This window comes from Schistocerca piceifrons, chromosome 4 (assembly GCF_021461385.2).
Source record: "Schistocerca piceifrons isolate TAMUIC-IGC-003096 chromosome 4, iqSchPice1.1, whole genome shotgun sequence".
Classification (NCBI taxonomy): domain Eukaryota; kingdom Metazoa; phylum Arthropoda; class Insecta; order Orthoptera; family Acrididae; genus Schistocerca; species Schistocerca piceifrons.
The window spans coordinates 197,690,119-197,711,490 of NC_060141.1; positions in this window are offsets into that span (position 1 = coordinate 197,690,119).

The following is a 21,372-nucleotide window of genomic DNA, read 5'->3' on the forward strand; positions in this document are numbered from 1 at the left end:
TATGGGAGACACACTTCGACAACGTACTGAATAAGGAAGGACTAAGAGGGAGACCGGAGGAAAGGGAGGATATAATGCTGCAAACAACTGTGGATTGGATCCCATTGACCACGGAAGAGATCAAAGATGCCAATAACAGCACCTAGAGTAAAAAAGCTGCAGGCCCTGACAGATTTTATAGTGAATATCTGAAAGACACTGCCCAAATACTAACACCAGTGTGGACAAAAGTCTACAATAAGTGTATAGAAACAGCCTCCATTTCGGAACAGTGGAGACAGTCAACAGTAAAAGTGCTTTATAAAGGGAAAGGAGACCCCAAGGACCCTAGCAAATACAGAGGCATAGCCCTAGAAAACTTACCTTTCAAAGTGTTCACAAAAATAATAACAGAAAGAATAAAGCAAATAATCGACGAAATCCTCCCCGAAAGCCAAATGGGATTCAGAAAGGGAAGATCAACTCTGACAGCAATAGAACTCCTGCTAAAGAGCGTATGGGAAGCCCTTGAAGACAGAAAAAAGTTCTATGTAGTATTCATAGATTTTACAAAAGCCTTTGACTTTATAAACAGAAAATTAATGACCATAAAACTAGAGGAAACCCTGGGAAAAACATCTGGACACGAATTATAAGCGCAATACTGCAATGGAACGAAGTAAGAATATCAGACAGTCTCTCCCTATCGCAGCCGATACTCCAATCAAACGGAGTACTACAGCGGAGGCCCACTGAGTCCTCTGTTATTTATCCTTGCAGCAGAAGAAATTGTAAGAATACCCCAAAGGGAGGGTGTAGTCTCATATGCATATGCAGACGATATTGTAGTAACTGCAAAGAATACTGCAAAGTTACAAGAAGCGATAAACGATACGGAAGATCGGTTTGTCGAACACGGCTTCGAAATAAATGTGGCGAAAACAGAAATGATGGTACTCAGAAATGGAGGAAGAAAACCCGCATCAGCTGAGATCTTCATACGAGAGAGAAAACTGAAGATTGTACCGGACTACAAGTTCCTAGGGGTCACAATACAAACAACTTCAAAATGTTTCACAAAACATGTAACAGAGAAAGCAATGCAAGCAATAATGGCAACACATGAAATACAATACATCAGATCCCTTAGCCTAGAGACAGCAATGGCACTATTCAGAGCCAAAATCTTCCCAATACTGACGTACTGCATAGAAATTATTGGACCACATCTTACAGTGAACAACCTAACAACACTAGAAAGAGTGAAGGCGACCTATATAAAGAAAGCAATAGGAGTGTCCAAAACAACAAGATCGAGCCTTGTATACCTGCTGGCGAGGGAACACTTCCTCACTGAAGACCTTCGGACAATCCTGATGCTACCCAATAGCAGCGCCTTGGAAAGTCTACTTAAAACATTGAAGAAAAAAAGGGAAGACATACCTCCAGAATTTTACAGCACAGGTGCCGTGATTGACAGAACATGGACAAAGGAAAATTTGGAAATGAGACACGTGGTCACCAGAATGGCAGTCCATGGTTTCCACCACCTTATTTGCAACAACACGTCATATCATGAACCAAACGAAATGTGTGAGTGTAAACTGTGTCACCAAATTTGCAAACGTTGACATATAGAGCTCTGTACCAAATGGACACGAACAATAAGTGACTATGCAAATCACAATATGTGAAATTTCTAATTTATCTTATTATTATCACTGTACATTGAAATTGTAAGGCTATTTGGCTGCAATAAACTTATTATCATTATAAAAGGCAACATCCGATACGTCTAATTGTGAAAGATATGAACAGTGCGTATCACGAGTTAGCAAGGTTTCTCCAAGAAAAAATAAAAAAAAAACTTGTTTTTCGAAACAATTATTTTGATGCTACTAGTCCAAATCCAATCCGTAAAATCAAAGATCTGCAGTGTAACCAAGACAACAAAATATTTTCATTAGATATTACAAACCTAAATACCAATGTACCTGTTCAAACAACCATTGACATCATTGAAAAAACCTACGTACTTTTAAAAAACAAATAACTGACCTAATTCCTATCCTAATAATGAATAAAAAAAATAGGAGTGCGGGTAAGCTACTACAAACAGCATAGTGAACGCATTATTGTGGCCAAGATAGACACGAAGCCCATGCCTACTACAGTAGTACAAGTTTATATGCCAACTAGCTCTGCAGATGATGAAGAAATTGATGAAATGTATGATGAGATAAAAGAAATTATTCAGGTAGTGAAAGGAGACGAAAATTTAATAGTTGTGGGTGACTGGAATTCGAGAGTAGAAAAAGGGAGAGGAAGAAACATAGAAGGTGAATATGGATTGGGGGTAAGAAATGAAAGAGGAAGCCGTCTGATGGAATTTTGCACAGAGCATAACTTAATCATAGCTATCACTTGGTTCAAGAATCTTAAAAGAAGGTTCTATACATGGAAGAATCCTGGAGATACTAGAAGGTATCAGATAGATTATATAATGGTAAGACAGAGATTTAGGAATCAGGTTTTAAATTGTAAGACATTTCCAGGGGCAGATGTGGACTCTGACCACAATCTATTGGTTATGACCTGTAGATTAAAACTGAAGAAACTGCAAAAAGTGGGAATTTAAGGAGATGGGACCTGGATAAACTGAAAGAACCAGAGGTTGTACAGAGTGTCAGGGAGAGCATAAGGGAACAATTGACAGGAGTGGGGAAAGAAATACAGTAGAAGAAGAATGGGTTGCTTTGAGGGATGAAGTAGTGAAGGAAGCAGAGGATCAAGTAGGTAAAAAGATAAGGGCTAGTAGAAATCCTTGGGTAACAGAAGAAATATTGAATTTAATTCATGAAAGGAGAAAATATAAAAATGCAGTAAATGAAGCAGGCAAAAAGGAATACAAATGTCTCAAAAATGAGATCGATAGGAAGTGCAAAATGGCTAAGCAGGGATGGCTAGAGGACAAATGAAAGGACGTAGAGGCTTATCTCACTAGGAGCAAGATAGATACTTCCTACAGGAAAATTAAAGAGACCTTTGGAGAAAAGAGAACCACTTGTATGAATATCAAGAGCTCAGATGGAAACCCAGTTCTAAGAAAAGAAGGAAAAGCAGAAAGGTGGAAGGAGTATATAGAGGGTCTATACAAGGGCGATGTACATGAGGACAATATTATGGAAATGGAACAGGAGGTAGACGTAGATGAAATGGGAGATACGACACTGCTTAAAGAGTTTGACAGAGTACTGAAAGACCTGAGTCGAAAAAACGCCCCGGGAGTAGACAACATCCATTAGAACTACTGACGGCCTTGGGGAGGCAGTCCTGACAAAACTCTACCATCTGGTGAGCAAGATGTATGAGACAGGTGAAATACCCACAGACTTCAAGAAGAATATAATAATTCCAATCCCAAAGAAAGCAGGTGTTGACAGATGTGAAAACTACCGAACTATCCGGTTGATAAGTCACAGCTGCCAAATACTAACGCGAATTCTTTACAGACGAATGGAAAAACTGGTAGAAGCCGACCTCGGGTAAGATCAGTTTGGATTCCGTAGAAATGTTGGACCACGTGAGGCAATACTGACCTTACGACTTATCTTAGAAGAAAGATTAAGGAAAGGCAAACCTACGTTTCTAGCATTTGTAGACTTAGAGACAATGTTGACTGGAATACTCTCTTTAAAATTCTGAAGGTTGCAGGGGTAAAATACAGGGAGCGAAAGGCTATTTACAATTTGTACAGAAACCAGATGGCAGTTATAAGAGTCGAGGGACATGAAAGGGAAGCAGTGGTTGGGAAGGGAGTGAGACAGGGTTGTAGCTTCTCCCCAATGTTATTCAATCTGTATATTGAGTAAGCAGTGAAGGAAACAAAAGAGAAATTCGCAGTAGGAATTAAAATCCATGGACAAGAAATAAAAACTTTGAGGTTCTCCGATGACATTGTAATTCTTTCAGAGACAGCAAAGGACTTGGAAGAGCTGTTGAACGGAATGGACAGTGTCCTGAAAGAAGGATATAATATGAAAATCAACAAAAGCAAAACGAGGATAATGGAATGTAGTCGAGTTAACTCGGGTGATAATGAGGGAATTAGATTAGGAAATGAGACACTTAAACTATTAAAGGAGTTTTGCTATTTGGGGAGCAAAATAACTGATGATGGTCGAAGTAGAGACTATTAAAATGTAGACTAGCAATGGCAAGGAAAGCGTTTCTGAAGAAGAGAAATTTGTTAACATCGAGTATAGATTTAAGTGTAAGGAAGTCGTTTCTGAAAGTATTTGTGTGGAGCGTGGCCATGTATGGAAGTGAAACACGAACTATAAATAGTTTGGACAGGAAGAGAATAGAAGGTTTCGAAATGTGGTGCTACAGAAGAATGCTGAAGAATAGATGGGTAGATCACTTAACTAATGAGGAGGTACTGAATAGAATTGGGGAAAAGAGGAGTTTGTGGCACAATTTGACAAGAAGAAGGGACCGATTGGTAGGACATGTTCTAAGGCATCAGGGGATCACCAATTTAGCATTGGAGGGCAGCGTGGAGGAAAAAATTGTAGAGGGAGACCAAGAGATGAATAGAATTAGCAGATTCAGAAGGATGTAGGTTGCAGTAGGTACTGGGAGATGATGTTTGAACAGGATAGAGTAGCACGGAGAGCTGCATCAAACCAGTCTCAGGACTGAAGACCACAACAACAACAACAATTCCTATCCTAATAATGGTTGTAAAATACAACAGTTTTGTTGTCAATGGCAAACTAGGCCGGAGAGGCCGTGCGGTTCTGGGCGCCACAGTCTGGAACCGAGCGACCGCTACGGTCGCAAGTTCGAATCCTGCCTCGGGCATGGGTGTGTGTGATGTCCTTAGGTTAGTTAGGTTTAATTAGTTCTAAGTTCTAGGCGACTGATGACTTCAGAAGTTAAATCGCATAGTGCTCAGAGCCATTTGAACCATATGAACCAAACTACATTGAAGAGAGTAGAATGAGATTTTCACTCTGCAGTGGTGTGTGCGCTGATGTGAAACTTCATGGCAGATTAAAACTGTGTTCCGGACCGGACACTGAAGAGCCGAAGAAACTAGTACGCCTGCCTAATATCGTCTAGGACCCCCCGCGAGTACACAGAAGTGCCCCAGCACGACGTGACATGGACTCGACTGAAGTCTGAAGTATGGATGGAGGGAACTGATACCATGAATCCTGCAGGGCTTTCCATAAATCCGTATGACTACGATCGGGTGGAGATCTCTTCTGAAGAGCACGTTGCAAGACATCCCAGATATGATCAATGATGTTCATGTCTGGCTAGTTTACTGGCCAGCGGAAGTTTTTAAACTCCGAAGAGTGTTCCTAGAGCAACTCTGTAGCAATTCTTGACGTGTGGGGTGTCGCACTAACCTGCTTCAATTGCCCAAGTCCGTCGAAATGCGCAATGGACGCATGTGGTCAGACAGGATGCTTACGTACATGTCACCTGTCAGAGTCGTATCTAGACGAATCAGGGGTCTCATATCACTCCAACGCCACACGCCCCACACCATTACAGAGCCCCCACCAGCTGGAACAGTCCCCTGCTGACATGCAGGGTTAGCGGATTCATGAGGTTGTCTCCATACCCGTACACGTCCATGCACTCGATACAATTTTAAACAAGATTCATCCGACCAGGTAACACGTTTTCAGTCCAATGTCGGTGTTGACGGGCCCAGGCGAGGCGTAAAGCTTTGTGTCGTGCATTCATCAAGAGAATACGAAAGCCCATATCGATGATGTTTGTTTGAATGTTTCGCACGCTGACCCTTGTTGATGGCCCGGCATTGAACTCTGCAGAAATTTGCGGAAGGGCTGCACTTCTGTCTCGTTGAACGATTCTCTTCAGTCGTCGTTGGTCATGTTCTTGTAGGAGTTTTGATGTTTTAGCGGATTCCTGATATTCAAGGTACACTCGTGAAATGGTCGTACGGCAAAATCCCCACTACATACATCGCTGCCTCGGAGACGCTGTGTCACATCACTCGTGCATCCGACTGTAGCACCACGTGTAAACTTACTTAAATCATAATAACGTGCCATTGTAGCAGCAGTAACCAATCTAAAAAGTTCGCCAGACACTTGTTGTCTTTTATAGGCGTTGCCGACCGCAGCGCCGTATTCTGCCTGTTTTCATATCTCTGCATTGGAATGCGCTTGCTGATACCAGTTTCTTTGGCGCTTCAGTGTATTCCATCATCTTGATGACCTAGCAATTGGTAAGCAATTCAGCATTTGTTTGAAATTTTTTTAATAGCCTTCACGAGAAAATCAGCTTCACTTAAAAATAACTACCATCAGCTTATTACTTGGACCTCAGTATTGCTATTGCCAATGACTAACTTGCTTTCGGTATTTCTCGCAAAGCAAATAATACAGATCAGATTGTTTCCGCTAGTTTAGTTGATCCTCATTCCCATAAGAAAGCATTTTTCCAATCAGCCATTCATCGTACAGTTTCTGTACCTTTGTCACCTGACAAGATAGAAATACTGCAAAAGCTACAACTGAGTATTCTTTTGGAAGGTAAGTGTATTTCTTTCTGTAAAATGGTTTCACGTGATCATATGTTTAGTTTCATGCATAAAATAGTTATTCAAGGAACATTATCCCTTATTTACTGTGTAGATTCAATATTTTCTTTTATAACCAAAAGAACAGCCTCCGAAATCAGCACAAGTGTTCGGAATTTTGAATCAACATTTCCTGAATGGCTTGAAGACAAAGCTAATTTTGATCAGGCGGATGACAGTAACTGAGGCACTGATGGTTCCCAGGATAATGAATCCCTGTCTTCTAGCATTCCAAGTGAAGACAGACTTACACAAGTGCTGATTTCTTTATTCGTCGTGGTGGAACTCAGTGGAGTAAACCACCGCCAGCATGCAGCATAATTCGAGTACACCATATCATTAAAAGTCGGCATGAACCAGCAACAGACATTGTAACCGTCCCGTCACTCTAAGAAAGCAGGGGAATATTTCATCTTGCTAAGCTTATTAGAGGATCTAAGACTGTACTAATATAAAAGATGGGTGCACTGTTAGTATCAAAAAATATTGGAATATCCGAGGCAATTATTCCTTTTGTGGACTCTGATCATGGAACACAAGCCATTGTTGCTTCTAGCACAGTAAAGGGGTTAACAAACGCGTTGGGAGACACCTAAACGAATATTACAGTGGACAGTTTTTCCCCAAGTGTTCTCTTAGTTTAAGAAATGTTGTAGGAATCAGCTACATCAGTGGGAACTTTGAGACAAGACAACAAGGAAACTCCACCAGTAGTTAAGACTTCCAAGGCAAGGTCATTTTTTTGCTCATAATATAGTTTTGAAGACAGGTTAGGTGGCCAAAAGCAATAGAAGTTCATACTGCCCAGTTCACCGGACTACAGCGCCGCAGTAGATGAATGACGTAAAACGAAGCCAAACATAGTTTTCATCTACATCTACATCTACATTTATGTATAGCGCGAGGAAAGAATGAACACCTACATCTTTCGGTACAAGCTCTGATTTCCCTTATTTTATCGTGTTGATCGTTCCTCCCTACGTAGGTCGGTGTCAACAAAATATTTTTGCATTCGGAGGAGAAAGTTGGTGATTGGAATTTCGTGAGAAGATTCCGTCGCAACAAAAAACGCCTTTCTATTAATGACGTCCAGCCCAAATCCTGTATCATTTCTGTGACACTCTCTCCCATATTTCGCAATAATACAAAATGTGCTGCCTTTCTTTGAACTTTTTCGATGAACTCCGTCAGTCTGTTCTGGTAAAGATCCCACACCGCGCAGCAGTATTTTTAAAGAGGACAGACAAGTGTAGTGTAGGCAGTCTCCTTAGTAGGTCTGTTACATTTTCTAAGTGTCCTGCCAATGAAACGCAGTCTTTGGTTAGCCTTTTGAATTTACGGCTTTTCGATTAGACTGATTTATCGTGTAACCGAAGTTTAACGAGTTCCTTTTAGCACTTATGTGGATGACCTCACACTTTTCGTTATTTAGGGTCAACTGCCTCTTTTCGCACCATTTAGATATCTTTTCTAAATCGTTTTGCAGTTTGTTTTGATTTTGTGATGACTTTGGTGGCTCAAATGGCTCTGAGCACTATGGGACTTAACATCTGAGGTGATCAGTCCCCTAGACTTAGAACTACTTTAACCTAAGGACATCACACACATCCATACCCGAGGCAGGTTTCGAACCTGCGACCGTAGCAGTCGCGCAGTTCCGGACTGAAGCGCCTAGAACCGCTCGGCCACCTCGGCCGGCTTGTGATGACTTTATTAGTCGATAAACGACAGCGTCATCTGCAAACAACCGAAGATGGCTGCTCAGATTATCTCCCAAATTGTTTATATAGATAAGTAACAGCGAAGGGCTTATAACACTACCTTGGGGAACGCCAGAAATCACTTCTGTTTTACTCGATGACTTTCCGTCGGTTACTACGAACTGTGACCTCTCTGACAGGAAATCACAAATCCAGTCACATAACTGAGACGATATTCCATAAGCACGCAATTTCACTACGAGCCGCTTGTGTGGTACAGTGTCAAAAGCCTTCCGGAAATCCAGAAATACGGAATCGAACTGGAATCCCTTGTCAATAGCACTCAACACTTCATGTGAATAAATTGATAGTCGTCTTTCAATAATAAAAGTGAATCAGGAGTTAATGGCAAAACAAAGTCTAGGAGAATGATGTACAAATATAATGGATTTAGCGCCAATGCTTACTTTGTCTTTATTTTCACAGTGACACCCCTACTACTAGGAAGACAAATCTTATAAAAGGAGGTCTCTCCTCAAGTAATTAGGACAAGAAATGCTACGTCCTCATACAAAGAAAAGAGTCAGTAACTCACCTGTCAAAAAAATAATGTTCTACAGTCATAGTATGTTGTAGAGGTATTTGCTAACATCCGAAGATTGCAGGAACATCAAGATCACCGTAAATAGGATGTTTCCTGTGCCCTCATAACTTCTACTGTAAAACTGCTCAAACACGCAGAAAACCCACATAAAGTATTTGCAAAACATTGGGTAATTATTTACAAAGTGGGTATTTTTCATTAACCAAACTTCTGGTGTAAATCCAGTAAAATTTAAAGTTAGATGTTTAATCTCATAAAAATTATAACATGATTTATAGTATTGTATTTTATTGTACTAAAATGAATCACACAGTATCACAATAAATACTTCCTTACTCATTCTGTGTCACCAAAGTCATCACAGTTTGATAATATTGTGTTAATAAATAGCTTTTCGTATTTGTTTTGGGGTGGGGTCTTCTAGACCCCTCTCATGCATTTTTGCGGATCCAGTCACTCATGCATCCACGGGTTAATGTCTGAAATTTACGTTTATTTTCTGCATTCCATGTCCAAGTTATCTTCTTCTCGGTTAGTCCACACAGATGAGGCATCATTAATGTACCAGATATGCTGTTTCTTTGTTTTGGCTGTCAGAAATTTTTCTATTACTTCAGTCCGGGGTGGATCTGGCTAAATTCCTTCTCTGGTAATGATGTGACCCAGAAACTTAATGTGCCTGGCTCCAAAACAAGATTTTTCAATGTTCGCCGTGAGCCCATGACTGCGAAGAGAGTAGAGCACTGCCTTTAAAATTTGGTTGTGCTCCTCCCAAGAGCTTTCTGCTATTAAAGGTCATCTATAAATCTCGTCACGTGGTGTCATAGAGACTCGTTGAGGATACTATCTAAACACTGAATAAATGCTGTGGAGGAAATATTTAGTACAAATGGGAGGTGTCTGAATTGATACAAAAGACTTCTGTAGCAGTTATCCTTGGTCTTCTGGCCTTCAGTTTCCAGTGCAATTATAGTACTGATTTAGTGCGCGTGGAGTTTATAAAGAAATGTTCCTTACTTTCCTGGACCAAATGTAATGCGCTGCTGTATATTATACAACAGGTTCAGTCACCCAGTCGTCAAGCAGTTTCCTTATTTCCTGGAACACCTCCACTGAAATTGTGTAAGATAAAACAAAAATTTCTTATGCTTCCTTATTTCAAACTTGTACTGTAAATTCTTGACTGCATCAAGCTCTGGTGAAACTACTGCCGCATTGTCCTTTGAGATGTATCATCACCTCTCTCACACATGAACGGAATTCTTGAACTGCTTGCATCTTTTCTTGAATCCTTCGTTGAATCTCTTCTCTCGCTGAAAACTCATCTCTCGAAATATTGATGATCACACAAATCTTTACGCTGTCCCCATGTGCTTCATTGTTTAAACGTAGCTTAAAACAGCTCGATGCTATCTGTGCATGAGTTGCTTGTTCTTCAAAACGAAGGTACACAGATGTCTTCTTGTGCGTAATTACTTCACCACAGTCCAGGATCCAGAACTGCCTGACTGTCGTGAAATCCATATCTCCAGAATGAAATTTTCACTCTGCAGCGGAATGTGCCCTGTTATGAAACTGTTAGTGGTGCTTGGGTAGCTCAGTTGGTAGAGCACTCGCCCGCGAAAGGTAAAGGTCCCAAGTTCGAGTCTTGGTCCAACACACAGTTTTAATCTGCCAGGAAGTTTCAAATCCATATCTATTATCAGGTGTATCACCAGCTTCAGCGCTATGAGGAAATTAGCCTCTAGTTTGTGCTCTTGTAAAATAATTCGAGCCACACCTCTTGGTTCACCTTCTCCAACATGGCTCGTATTGCCTTCATCTTTTCAATCCTAGTACCAGCTAATGGTTGTTTTCAGAGCACCTCTGGAATGCTGTATCCTAGAAGGCGGCCACGTGACATCCGCTATCCAGAATGACTCTCAGCTGGGTCTGCCCCATCATAGCTGTACTTACAAGGTGCAAATATAGCGTGGTGATATCCTTCCTTTCTTCTTGTAGCATTTCCCCTATATTCTCAAGCGCTATCAAGTTCATTTTGCGGATTCTCAGGTCCTTAAGAGATCTCTCTGCTGCCAATCCTTTGCCTAGCAGATTTCATAGCAATGAAGCACCTCCAGCATTCTTGTTTGCCCTTGGATATGGTGTTCTATAATTTCAGCTTAATATCTGGTTCGTCCTGGCTCATACAAATTTTGCCTCAATCGTAGTACATTATTATGCTCGTACTGATTCTAGCTTCCACAGTGGCTGATATGGGTCAAAGTGCCCTATTCTGTGCAGTCAAAATCGATTGTTTCTGCGGTAGTTGTAGGGGTGCTGCAGCACGCGTAAATATTCTCTGAATCCCATGGCCTTTCTTGAGCATTATCTTTTCCAGGTGGAAATTCTAATTCTTGAATTAGACTTTTAATGCTTCTGTATCTTCTCTACAACGTCCTGCAACAAAGTGCTTATAGTTTGCTAGTAATTTTATGAAGCAATATCTATAATTTCTGATGGACTACCTGATGCATCAAGAAATTAATTTTTCTTAAGCGTCACCTCAAAGAATTTGACTGGGCTACAGAAATCTGATCCTTCTAAAATCCTTCCCATCGCCCTTGGGCAGTTGTTTGCCAGAAATGCCTCCTCGATTCTCTACATAACTTGCATCCTAACACTACAGGCCTCATTCTTATTCTGATTCCCCTTCTGCACAACAACACAGAAATTCTAGTTTGTGTTTTGATGACTACAAGGGTGGTAAAGGCTGGTCAAATTGTTCAGTCCACACGTTGGCATCTTATGTGTTACTATTAGCCCTGTAGGGTAGCAGTGGTTGGGAAGGGACTGGGGCAAGGTTGTAGCCTATCCCCGATGTTATTCAAACTGTATATTGAGCAAGCAGTAAAGAAAACAAAAGAAAATTTGGAGCAGGAATTAAAATCCATTGAGAAGAAATAAAAACTTTGAGCTTCGCCGATGACATCGTAATTCCGTCAGAAACAGCGAAGGACCTGGAGGAGCAGTTGAATGGAATGGACAGTGTCTTGAAAGCAGGTGATAAGATGAACATCAACAAAAGCAAAACGATGATAATGGAATGTAGTCGAATTAAATCAGGTGATGCTGAGGGAATTAGATTAGGAAATAAGACCCTTAAAGCAGTAGATGAATTTTGCTATTTGGGGAGCAAAATAACTGATGATGGTCGTAGTAGAATTAAAATGTAGACTGGCAATGGCAAGGAAAGCATTTCTGAAGAAGAGAAATTTGTTAACATCAAGTATAGATTTAAGTGTCAGGAAAGTATTTGGGTAGCCATGCATGGAAGTGAAGCATGGACGATAAATAGTTTAGACAAGAAGAGAATAGAAGCATTCGGAATGTGGTGCAACAGAAGAATGCTGGAGATTAGATGGGTAGATCATTAACAAATGAGGACGTATTGAATAGAACTGGGGAGAAGAGGAATTTGTGGCACAACTTGACTAGAAGAAATGATCGGTTGGTAGGACATGCTGTGAGGCATCAAGGGATCACCAATTTAGAAATGGAGGGCAGCGTGGAGGGTAAAAGTTGTAGAGGAAGACCAAGATACACTAAGCAGATTCAGACGGATGTAGCTTGTAGTAGGTACTGGGAGATGAAGCAGCTTGCACAGGATAGAGTAGCATGGAGAGCTACACGAAACCAGTCTGTGGACTGATGACCACAACAAGACGTTACCCCTGAAAGCTTGAAATTTTCGTACCATGAGAAAATGTTTGTAGTCGAGAGACTCCTGCTCTTGCAGTCTTGCTCTGCTCTCTGCTGGAGAATTAACCTGTGAATTCACATTTACAATCTCGCGAACATGACTTCTGACGAGTGGTGCACAGTTGCGTTCACCATTTGCATCTCTCTGCTATCCCAATACTTGTTCTACTTTTGCATTAAAGCCTCCACAATCTTTAGCCAGATCAGCACTCTTCATCTGTTGGCTACGGTTCAATTTCTTCTGACCACGCCTGACAGCAGGAAGTAATTGTATCTCTGCAGTTTACGCTGTTGGTACCATACGCGTTCCTTTGTGTAAGTTTCTCACTTCTTGTTCTATAATTCCGCGACTATTAACCTACAGAGTTCTGCATAATTGACTCTGTATTTCATCCGGTAAATGACTATTCGCTTCTTCTACACCACCAGTGCACTCCTACACACTTTCAACAAGGTTTGTTTGCGCATCCTGACGACACTCTACTTCGCGAAAACTTTGCTGTAAGATCAGAATCGCTCTAGTAGAGGCCCAGTCTCCACAAACTGTGCTTCTAAATAGCCAACATCTGCTGAAATTTCTGCACATTTTAAGGCCTCTGTCTCTTTGGTCATTTTATCAAGTATTTTCTTACTCTCAACTGTATCTCGGCTAACTCTGGCAATAGCTTCAAGCGATATATCAAATTTATCTTGCTTTCCAACTGGATTGCATGATGACGTGCTGGACAGGCCCAGTTGAGCACCACTAGATGTGGCAAGTTCTGACCTAATGGTGCCTTTCACGCTAAAAGATCCAGATTCATGTGGGGGCCTACATTTAATGGCATCACTACGTTTCCACTCACGCAATCCTCGCATCTTTATTTCTAGGCTCTTGTACTGTTGCCACTCACTCGCTCACATGTGCTTGCTCTGCAGTGCCATTTCCTTGCTCTCCTGCTACTATAGTCTCCTCTCTTTCTCGTTCTCTCTTTATCCTGGATTGACTCCTTTTTGCATTCGTTTGTTAAACTGAAAAGAGTTATTGTTGAAACCTTGTCAGTTAACACACACTCGTGACCGTATTTTCCCACTGTTCACAGGCACAACCCCGCCAAAATTTGCAGTGCCAGTCGCAATACTGATTGGTAACTTCCAAGTGGAATTGAACCCACAATATACATTACAGAAACCGAAAGAAAGAAAACACGAGTTAGTCACATGCGCCAGCCACTCAAGCTAAGTTTTTCCAACTGAATCTTACTCATTGACACTAAATTTAATTTCAAACGCGATTAAGAACCATCCCGAGAGCAAAAAATTCTAACTGGCTATGAAACAATTATCATTAATTACGAAATCCTGGCACGGGAACTGTATATGCCACTCCTCTACCGGGAGTTTTAAATCGAATGCTGTCAGGATAAAGTTATTTATTCGAAGTGCCAACTAATTTACGGACGTGAGCCTTCCGGCTGCTGTAAGGATTTGTATCAGCTGGGCTATTGAGAGGTAGATCGCTCCACGAAGAACTCGGATACTGAGTTAAGAACTGTGCACTATGGGTTTCACCCTATCAGTGTAGTGATCCTAGAAAATGAGACCTGGTTGTTCGGTTGTCAAAATCTTTAGAGGTATACTGCACGGAGAATTGGATACACTAACTACTGAACTAAAATCTTGGCCCAAGTGAATCTTTTTATTATAACGATTCTCAGTGAACGCGAGAAAAAAAAAATAATACGAACATGGACCTTAACTGAGAACACAAAAAAACAGGGTTTAATTAGGACAAATAATAAGATACAGCAAGCGCTTATTAACTTGACAAATGTCTCAGAAAAGGAACTGGGGATTTCAGAAATAATTCAAATTCTAACTCACTGGTGGATAAACAGTAATTGTAAGATATAACTAAGTGGTGAAAGGAAAAGAAAACATTCCTGCACGCCTGATCATGGATGAGCCGTCATGAATTTAATTAAGTAACGGTATCGAAAAACGCCAAACTTCAAACCTCCATAATCAGCTGATCCCATCAAATAACATCTAGATTAGTCCACCAATCTGTAGTTTTTCCTTGTACAAAATTTGCTGAATGTCAGATTATAGTTTCCTGTGCTCGAGTCTATTTTAAGAATACCCAATAACAAAATCTCCCGTTTTTTGATGGAAGAAATGCAAGTGGTCGCCTGCTTTAATAATAAGTATATGTCTGAGTGGTGCTAAATGTTATTATCTTTGCATAAAGAAAAGTATTATCTTCTCGATAACCTTCAAATCGTTAACTACACCTCCCCATTTTTATGTATGAAATTAATGAATTTACTCATGGCACTTACGTTGCCTGTATGTGGGGTCAGCTTCTGGACTCAACTTAATAATTAGATTAACTAATTTAAGACGATTGAATTTTGAATTGGTGGTGTGTCCATGTATCACCACAATAAAATAAAAACAGTGAATGATTGGAGGAGTATGAATGATAACAGTGGCACATTTAAGTTTATTAAAATAATGACAAGCTTTTATTCATCCTATTATAACTAGAACAGAGCTGATAAATCTTACAAAAAAAAAAAAAAAAAAAGAAAAAAACACAAACATAAATCAGAAAAGGGATCGTTTTTAGTTAGCGAAGCATTTACTGGGGTGGAAACCAGACAAATTCTCCCCTGAATGAATCCCTCTCACAACGCAATCTGACTTTGTTTACATGAATCCAGTTCTATTCAAATGGAACAACTACGACCAAGTATACCACAAACTATGGTTTACCTGAGAACAGGGAGCTGCGAACATCATTTAACAACCCCAAGTCGATGCAGCAGTATTTAACCCCTTTGCCTTGGTTCGGGCGGCAGCAGAAAACGGCACGTTATGGCCGAGCAGCGGTGTACTGCCACAACTGTAATGGTTTGATGCTTCCACGAAAATTTGCAAATTACGCGGTCTGACGTTGTGATGGTCAGGACGTGGGAAACTTCCCTGTCAGAACCCTGAAATGCTGGGAGATTTCAGAGTGAGGCGCACTCGTTCACCGCCAAAACAATTTGACTCACAGGCACGACAGTGCATGCTGGAATTGTCTGACATCAGACGGCCCACCCTGAATGAATAAGTTCACCCTCACGACATGCGGTATGTCCGAAATGATATGCAGTTCCACTGTCGGTGCAGTTGGAAACTGCCACTGGTTCTTAGTCCTCCACAAGATACAGACCACAAGTCTCACCCAGCAGGGAATGACATGACGTTCTCCACCGGGGGAGGACCAGAAGACGAAGCAAACAAAGAACCACAACCACTTTCCACCGAGCCTCAGAATGGGTGCCGAATTAGCAAAGACGAAACCGCCCCTAAATTTCACAAACCAATAAAAATCCTCTACTCATCCAATCTCCGCTCTTGACTGTTCTGCTGTCCTGGTAGCCAATCTAGACACAGCACCAGGATTACCATGCTAGGGGAGCAAGCCTCAGCTTTGCATACGCCGAAAGGAGCCAATCAGCAACTCAAAGTTTCTCTTATCTGAAAAAAGAAGATTTTAGACCAAGGAGGCGTCGTTCTCATTGTAAGCATGGTCATCTCGGACGTCTATCTAGATGGGACCACAGTCCCTCATTTATGGAGAGATCTAATCTTTCCAGGTTGATCACTTCCAGTCTCTGAAAGAAGGCTGTCAAGCTTCCTAGACAGTCATGCCCATGAAATATATGTTTTTGTCACTTGCTAAAAGAGCCTTGCGACTTCCTGGCATCAGGGGAGTTACAGTCTTGCCTCCACTAAACTGTAATTTGATCGCTGATCGAGATATCGAATTTCAACACTCTTGGCATGTGGTCTACGACTCTCTTGCTCGTTCATATCTGGCCCAATGCGGTGGCCTTTATTATATTGGTAATGTTTCGCTGTTTTGTTCATCTTCTTCTTCTTGCTGATTATCTACAGCTGGCGTCGCTTTTCCGCCCCAGCCGCCGTCTTCTTCTACATTGACTTTCCTCAAAATTCATATTCCTTGCTTGCATAGCGTTCTCCATATCATTTTGCCAGTTCCGTTGTGGGCAACTGCTTTTCTTCCGCTGGGATGGTACTCATCGTAGTACCCTTGACCTACCTCAAAATTCGTGTTCCTTGCTTGCATTGCCCCCTCCGCATCATTTTGTCAGCTGCGTCGTGGGCGACTCCTTTTTTGGTTTCCTATCTTTATTCATCCTATTCACATAGCTCAACCACATCAGCCCTTTCTGGTTGATGCCATCATAGATATCCGTATCCATTTTCATCCTATGTCGAATTATGTCTTTTCTTATCGTATCCATCCCAGTTCAGCTTGAGGTTCGTCTTTAGTAATCCATCTCAATGGCAAGCAGTTTATCCTTATTTTTCTTTATTTTGCTAACGTCCCAGGCTGCTGCTCCATAAAAAACTATTCTCTGGACTATAGTCTTATGCATTTTCTTCTACGTTGTTCTTCTTGTCTTTTTATTCCATAGAACAGTGTTCATTGCCTTTGTTACGGTTCATCCTTTACTAATCCTACTAGTGATTTCGTCATTGCTTGTGCCCTCTTCATTAAATAATACCCCAAGATATTTTATCTTTTCCGCACCTACAATTACTTCTCCATTTGCTTCCAAATTATTTACGTTTTCTGTCCCAACAGCCAAGTACTCACGCTTCCTCATGGTCATCTTCAGGCCAGCCTTGTTATCTTCATCTTCTGTTAGTACAATCTGATCATCTGCAAAATTTAGCCTAAATATTTTGCTGTCCTCCGATAACATGGCATTTTCAATGTCAAGTGTGCAAGATTGCTTCTAGAAAAAGCTAAAAGAGGGTCGGTGAATCCTATATCCCTGTCGCAGACCCTTTCTCAGCCTGAATTCTTGTGTCCAAATATTCCCAATCCTTACTCTCTCTGTGTTACTTTCATATAATTTCATAACTGCATGTAGCAATCTTTTATCTAATTCTCTTTCAACTTTTCCCATGGTTTGTTGGTAGGTACATTATCGTATGCTTTCTCTAGGTGAATCAATGCAACGTACGTCTCTAGTCCAGCATTTATGCGTTTTTCACATATTAGTTTCACTGTGCGATGTTCATTAACGATCTTCCAGCTCGGAATTCCGCTTGCTCTTCTTGCTGCGTATGACTTGTTTCTTTCTCTACCAGATTTATCATTACCTTTGATTACATTCATTCAACGAAAGGGGTCACTGCCAATCCTCTATAATTATTTGGATCATTACAAGGCCTTTTTTTATGCAACGGGCTTATGTAACATGTTTTCCATTCCGATGGAACATCTTCCCCATTTAATACTCTTTAAAATAATCTCCTTAGCATCTCCATCAATTTCTATGGATCAAACTCCACCAGCTCTGGATATATTGATCCATATCGTGATTCCTTCTTGAACTTTCAGCTCCTCAGAGTCTGCTGAAAAACTTTTATGTCTAAACTCCGTAATTCTTCCTCTTTCGTCCTCATCTCACATTCATTTTAAAATTCAGACTTATTTTCCTGGAATAAATCCTTAAAATATGTTGTCCATTGATCATGACTAATATTATTATGATGAACTTTTCACTAGCTGACACTCGCATTGACGTGATTATTCCCCATGTCTCAGCACTACGGGTTCCACCAATTATCCTCTCTACATATTCACATCTTTCTTCCGACTCCTTGTTCTTCCTCTTTAGCACTTCTCTTTTTACTTATCTATTTAGTGTGCTCTATCTATCTCTACTTTGAGTGTCATTCACATTCAGGAACGTCAAATAAGCTTCTTTTTTCCTTTCAATCATCTGTGCTATTTCTGCGTCCCACAAACTGGTTTCATCTTCTTCTCATACTTTCCAAGTGTTTCTTTCGCTGTTTCATCTGTGGCCTTCTTTGTGTGATAATATTCCTCTTTTGTTCCTCTCTCTGCACTCTCCAATTTGTTTGCTAGTAGCAAAGTCATAACTTATGTCCTCCAACTGGTCGGCATGTTGTGACTTCCTCTGTTCGCCACAGCTCCTGAATTTATATGAAATGTAAATTTTACTTTCAACCATATGATGGTCACTTTCACAATTTACCCCTCTTTTCATTCTGATAGCCTGAATTTTTAAACTGACTTTTTGGCTCAAGATTAGATAATCAGTAATAGATTTTAACCCTCTTGTGGGGTTATACCACGTAAATTTATGTATACCCTTGTGAGCAAAGAATGTGTTTTCTACCCATAATTCATACTGCTCCAGTAAATCTACCAATCTTTTCCATTTTTATTCCTAACATCCTCCATATATATCCCAATAGTCTTAATATTCCTCTTTTTTCCTACTCTGCTATTCAAGCCTCTGGCCAGTATCAGCTCATGGCCATGTGGAACTGCTTCTATTGTCTCTATCAGCATCTGTTCAAAATCTTCCTTTACCTTCAACTGCGAGTATTCAGTAGGGGCATACACTCCCACTATTACTATATTTGTGGCTGTAGCTCTCACACTGAGCCTTGTAGCCTTTCCTTAAGTGCTTCGCAAGAGGTTCAATACTCTGACCGTCGTTCGTTTAAAATGATGGATACTCCTGCTCTCGCCGCACTGCTTTTGTCCACTGCATTAAAATAAAGCGTGAAATCAAGCAGATATTTACAATCAGTACCCTTTTTTTCATTTCGGACAGCACAGCTACATCAACGTTGTGTTGTCTGATATCCATTAAAATTACTTGTTGTTTATTACGGATGCCCTGAACATTCTAATTACCAAAATGCAAAGTCCACTTTCGTTTACGTTGTCGAAATCCATTAAAACCATCCGGAAACCGAGACCTATCAGTAGGTATTTTAGATGGCTGTCTTTTTCTATTGGTGGGCAGCTGGTCCATCGCACAACCCCTAACCTGAAGGACCCTAAGAAGATTGGCTTCACTACATCTCAGTGTTCTTCCTACCCTTTGATAAATACGACTGAGTTACTTAGTTCATTTTTGCGGATAAGGAAAGGAAAGATAATGACAGGACACACTTCGGCAGGCTCTTCGGATAATGATGAAAACGTCTCACAACTTGTGATCAGAATCGCTTATTCTGGCGACCATTATGATGGCACTATGTCCCAACAAAGTTCCGCTCTAGCCCCAGTGTCCTATCGTGACCGTCCTCCGCGCACTGAGTGAACTCCAATTCTTGAAGCAAAAGCCCTTTGACATCCTCTCCACAATGCCTGGCAAGAACATGTTTGTTATTTGTGGGTAATTTCAGATAACAAAACCGTACAATTTTGCAAAAGCTGAACCGTGTGTTAAGGAACTAATCCTTCTGTAGCATGCCTTCAAAGAACTTTACTGTGATGGACATAAAGGTGGCAAAGAATGAACAAACTATACAATCCAACCCTTTGGGTGCAATGAATCCCCCCCCTCCCCAATGAGTTGGAATTTCCATTTTGAAAGGAAACACTTGTAGTAAATTATAGTGAAAGAATTGGTATTCATGTGGCCTTGTTCGGTGTTCGGCTGCCAGATCATGTTTCCTTCATATTCCTACGAGGCAAGGGACCGTTCGCGTCCATGGCTTGTCCTTAGAGTAACGTGTCCTAGTACACGCATATATGACTGAAAGCTGTGCATAGTCATGTGTGCCAATTGCATCCTCTGACCACTGTAGCATCTCTCGATATTCACGATGAAACTTTCACAATGGTTGGCCAAACCTTCCTGCTTTGGCACTATCACTGATTTATTCCTTCTTGCTTCTGTTTAAACGTGTGAATAATTGCAGACACAACGTCACATTCGTGACACTTTCATCCTATACCATCTGAGAAATGTGGCCTTCGAGAATTATGTAATAGTAACATTGTGCTTCCGCAGTCTCTTGCCACGGTACAGGGCATATACCATCTGACCCTCCACGCAAATTCCTTACTTGCTTCTATATCGTCTCTTGATTGCTAAACTTGAGCTGCTCTGTTCTTTACATAACAGATCTACAATTTCCGTTGATATCTCATTCACTTGCTCTCTTACCTTAGTTATCTGATCTACTACTCTTCTGACACAGCTGTCTTGCTCCTCTTCTCGCTGTTCTACATAGATGATCTGTTAATGCATAATTGTGGTTTGCTCCAATTGGGTCCCAGTTTCAAGCAAACACGACTCCCCCCTGCAGGACGTTTCTCTACATCTACATCTTCGTGATTACTCTGAAATTCAGCCTTAAGTGCCTGTTTCATTTTCTAAACGTTCTACCAATAAATCACAGTCTTTGGTTTCCTTTCCCTACAATATTATCTACGTGGTCGTTCCAGTTTAAGTTATTCGTAATTGTAATCCGTAAATATTCCGTGGAATTTAAAGCTTTTAGATTTGTGTTATTTATCGTGTAACAAAAATTTAGCGGATTCAGTTTAGTACTCATATGGATGACGTCACACTTTTCATTATATAGAGTCAACTACCACTTGCCGGCCGCGGTGGTCTCGCGGTTCTAGGCGCGCAGTCCGGACCCGCGCGACTGCTACGGTCGCAGGTTCGAATCCTGCCTCGGGCATGGATGCGTGTGATGTCCTTAGGTTTGTTAGGTTTAAGTAGTTCTAAGTTCTAGGGGACTGATGACCACAGCTGTTAAGTCCCATAGTGCTCAGAGCCATTTGAACCAACTACCACTTTTTATACCATACAGTTATCTTGTCTACATCATTTTGCAGTTTGTTTTGATCATCTCATGAATTTACAAGATGGCAA